Source organism: Oncorhynchus keta, unplaced genomic scaffold (genome assembly GCF_023373465.1).
Source record: "Oncorhynchus keta strain PuntledgeMale-10-30-2019 unplaced genomic scaffold, Oket_V2 Un_contig_27204_pilon_pilon, whole genome shotgun sequence".
Taxonomy (NCBI): Eukaryota; Metazoa; Chordata; class Actinopteri; order Salmoniformes; family Salmonidae; genus Oncorhynchus; species Oncorhynchus keta.
Genome location: NW_026285393.1, coordinates 1,841 through 6,520, shown reverse-complemented (window position 1 = coordinate 6,520; position 4,680 = coordinate 1,841). Strand labels below are relative to the sequence as shown.

The 4,680-nt window shown below is 55.3% G+C and overlaps 1 pseudogene; it reads right to left on the bottom strand.

Moving 5' to 3' along the window:
- Positions 1 to 152: 152 nt before the first annotated feature.
- LOC118377210 (piggyBac transposable element-derived protein 4-like) lies at positions 153 to 2,025 on the bottom strand (annotated as a pseudogene).
- Positions 2,026 to 4,680: the final 2,655 nt, after the last annotated feature.

Genomic DNA, 4,680 nt, shown 5'->3' with positions numbered 1-4,680 from the left:
GTGTGTCATAACCCTCCCGTTGTCCTCCTATTATGCCTACCACACAGTGTCCCCCCCGGGTCACCCTGTCCCGTCTTGGCTAAAGGCCCAGTGGGCACAAGTATGACAGTATGCGTGTGAACAGCCTTTGCAGATGTATTTTTTACACCTACAGCACGTGGTGTGTGTCTTGGCGTCCTTCTTGGGTGGGCAGAGCTGACACCTCTTCCTCTTACTCGCCACCTGCGGGGCGACCGGGGCGGCGGCGTCGGCCGAGCCAGCGGCTTGCTCCCGGGCTGGCGGACGAGCCTCGGCGGTGGCACTCTGTAGGTCTTTGACAAGTGCGGACGCGGCTTGGGTGCGGGGGAGACGATGCCTTCTTTGGATCAAGGGCTTGACGAGTGCCTTTCCGAGCTGCTCCAGGAACACCCTCCTCTTGTTCCGCTTCCCAGGCATCCAGTCGGGCTTGATCTCTCGCCATATGACAAAGGCGTTGTAGGAGGACACGTCGAGGATGTTGTGGAAGATGACCAGGGGCCAGCGGGCGGTCATCCGTCTGCAGCTGTAGGTGCCGACCACCTTGTCTAGGTTGTCCACGCCGCCCTTGTTGCAGTTGTAGTCTAGGATGAGCGCCGGCTTCCGGTCGCGGCGATCGCTAACGTCGGGCTCCGCGTGCAGCGTGCTCAGAAGTAGCACGTTCTTATTTCTATTTGCCAGGTAGGACACTAGAGTGGCGGTGGGCGTGAAGGCGAACCTGGAGGACAGGACCTGTTTGCCCTTTGACTCGAGCAGCGCGGGCGGGAGCTCGGCCTTGTTCTTTCTCACCGTGCCCACCATGGTGAGGTTCCTCTCGAGGAGCCGCTGGCCCAGTTCGTAGGAGGTGAATAAATTGTCACACGTGACGTTGTGACCGGCCGGCAGTCCCTGGGTCAGATCGAGGACGACGCGGGCGCCCTGGTTCTTCTCGGGGCCACCGCCGGCTGCCTTGCCGGTGTAGACTTGCATCTTCCAAGCGTAGCTGGACTTGGCGTCGCAGGCCACCCACGACTTGATGCCGTATTTGGCCGGCTTGCTGGGAATGTACTGTCGGAAAGGACAGCGTCCTTTCGGTGGGGAGAAGGGAGGGGAGAGGAGATTAGCAGCGTCATGGTTAAAGTTGGGGCACTGCGTTTATGTTACACGCAGCCGCAGCCGCCGCCGCCGCTACTGCCGATTGCTAGTACTGCCCACGCTACTACTGCTACCTCTCTATGCTACACGTACATACACAGATACATAGACGGTACCTCTGAACGGGACCAGTTGTTCGTCCACCGTCACGTCGGGCCCCGGGTTGTAGAGGGCCGGCAGCCGCTCCTCCCACAGGTTCCATACCTCTCTTATGGCCGCCAGTCTGTCGGTGGCGAGTCTCGCGGGTCTCGACTGGCGGTCGTCGAATCACAGCAGCCTCGAGTACTTGTGAAACACCTTGAGCGGCATGGTGGTGCGGAACACGGTCCTGCCGCTCTCGGCGTCCCACAGGCTGGCCGCGGCCTCGCCTCGGGACCTGTAGACGCCGGCTAGAATCAGCAGCCCTACGTAGGCGCGCAGGTCGGTGGAGTCCATGGGTCGCCAGCCGTCGCCGTATTTTCTCACCCCTTGCAGATTTGTCATGTCCACAATTATCCTTTCTATGGACGGTGTGACAAACAGCCGGAAGGTGGACTCGATGTCAAGCGCTCGCGATGCGGCGTAGGCCGTGGGGCCCGGCGTCACGACGGGGCCGGGGGCGGCGGATGGCGCGGGGCCAGTCCGGGCCGCGATTGGCCACGGAGGACCATTTGATTTTGCCGTTCTTTGACAGCAACGTCTCCCTTTGGGCTCGGGCGGCTGACGCCGCGTCCTCTCTGTCTCGCTCTGGCTCTCTGTCTCGCTCTCGGGCAGCGGCCGTGTCTCCCTCTCGCTCTCCCTCTCCCTCTTCCTCCGAAGAGGAGCACGACCGCGAGGCCGAGTCGCCGTCGTAGTCGTCCGCATCACGCTCGGGGTTGTATTCCTCACCGTCTTCATCTTCCGAAACGTCCTCCTCTTCGGATTCGCAGTAGTCTTCTTCGTCTTCTTGGTCGACACTGGAGGATATCTGTTCCAGGACCTGAGCCGCGCTGAAACAAGGACTGCGAGGCGTCGTAGGCGGAGGGCTCACGCTCGGCGGGGTCGTATTCCTCCTCGTCGTCGTCGTCCTCATCATGGTCCTCATCATGGTCCTCATCTTCTTCTCCTTGTTCCTTCTTGTTCTTCTTCTACTTCCTGACAATATTAGTAGCCTCTGTACGGCCGGCTTACAGTCGTAGGCGGAGGGCTCACGCTCGGCGGGGTCCTATTCCTCCTCGTCGTTGTCATCGTCTTCTTCTCCTTTCTTCTTCTTCTTCTTCTTCTTCTTCTTTCTTCTTCTTCCTGACAATATTAGTAGCCTCTCTACGGCCAGCTTACGCAGGCCACATGAATGGGACGAGGCACGCGAACGGACGATGCGCGTTGTCGGCCCTGTCTGCTCCTTCGGGCCCTTCGGTCCATCCGGTACGCTTGGCTGGCCTCCCCGTGTGATTACAACGAGCTCTTGCACTGAGTTCTTGTGGACAAGTGGTGCCTGGCCCAGACACAGGGGAACAACTCGTAACACAGGGCCGGGCTCACTCTGACCCGGTCCAGACAGGGCTGGGAGGGTTACAACATACACCTTGCTAAGGCTGCCAGGGTCACTCTGAGCCACGCAGACACGGGGAAATCAACTCGTAACGCTGCCCGTGGTCACTCTGACCCGGTCCAGACAGGGGTGGGAGGGTTACAACATACACCTTGCTAAGGCTGCCAGGGTCACTCTGACCCACACAGACACGGGGAAATCAACTCGTAACGCTGCCCGTGGTCACTCTGACCCACCGATGCAAGGGGAGGGTATTGTAACAGCAACCATACCCAAAAGGCACAATATCCACAACCAAGGGAAGACAGTGTAGCAGGGGGGCGTTTTTAGAATCAATACCCAAACTCACACGGGGCCCAAGGGCAGTACGGGGGGGCAGCCTGTCACTTCGCACACAGGGCCCTTGCCCGGAATGTGGTGGGTGTCAATTCTGGGGCAGGACCTTTGACTAGTATCCACCAGGTGGTAGTGTTGGGTCACTATGACCCGGCCCAGACAGGGGTAGGGGGGTACAACATACACCTTGATAAGGCTGCCAGGGTCACTCTGACCCACACAGATATGGGTGATCAACAAGTAACGCTGCCCGGGGTCACTCTGACCCGCCGAGACAACGGGAGGGTTATACAGTACATTTTGTATTTTTTTTATTTAACCTTTATTTAAACAGTATATATAGAACTGTAAGAAAAAAAAGTGATTCAAACGTATATTTTTATTTATTTTGAACGTATTAAATTGTCCAGCAGCAATAGTCACTTGTTATTGTCAAGTTTTCGCTCACAATTTCTCAAATTGTTTTCTCTCAAATTTGGCATCTTTGGGTTTGGATATCCGGTTGATGGGGGCGGGCTTAAAGGCGGGTGCGTGTCTAGAAACCGTAGATTGGTCTCTTCGCTGGAGTGAAGAAGAATCTGACAAATTACTGCCATCGGTGTTGTGATTGGCTTTGCGACTCATTTCAGTGTTGCCAATTTAGCGACGTTGTCGTTATATTTAGCAAGTATTCAGACCCTCTAGCGACACGTTTTCAAAAAGCGACTAGCCACAAATCTAGCGACTTTTCCTGGTGTTATTGGAGACTTTTGGAGACTTTGACGAAAGCACGCATCGTTGTTACTCTTCTCAACGAGCAGCGTGTGCTGCCGTGGGCCCCATAACGTCCCCGTCCCTTTCCTTACTGAGGAGTTGGCAACACACCAAGTGGCTGAGCAAATGTGAAAGTGAAAGTTGGGTCTCAGTATAGGACTGAGGTGTAGATTGTTCTGTAAAAACGTATAGATATACACATATAGTGACTATTAGAGTGGTTATAGATTTAAATCAACTATTTTGAAGTGGGGGACGTGAAGACCAGTAAAGGTAAGAGGAGATCTCAGTATATTTCACTTTCCAAACTAGACACAACAGTCCTGTTTTAAAACAATGAGGACTGGAGAAAGAAGAAGTAATGTTTGTATCTGTGTGATTGAGCAAAAGAGAGATTTTGATGAAAGGTAATGATGTAAATATGAATGTTTTCCATTTTATTGAGAAATGAGCCATAACCCAAACTCAGTCTATACCCCAGCTCTGTCCCTGTCCCCTACACACCCTAACCCAAACTCAGTCTTTACCCCCAGCCCTGTCCCCTGTCCCCTGTACACCCTAACCCAAACTCAGTCTTTACCCCCAGCCCTGTCCCCTACACACCCTAACCCAAACTCAGTCTTTACCCCCAGCCCTGTCCCCTACACACCCTAACCCAAACTCAGTCTTTACCCCCAGCCCTGTCCCCTGTCCCCTGTACACCCTAACCCAAACTCAGTCTTTACCCCCAGCCCTGTCCCCTACACACCCTAACCCAAACTCAGTCTTTACCCCCAGCCCTGTCCCCTGTCCCCTACACACCCTAACCCAAACTCAGTCTTACCCCCAGCCCTGTCCCCTACACACCCTAACCCAAACTCAGTCTTTACCCCCAGCCCTGTCCCCTACACCCTAACCCAAACTCAGTCTTTACCCCCAGCCCTGTCCCCTAC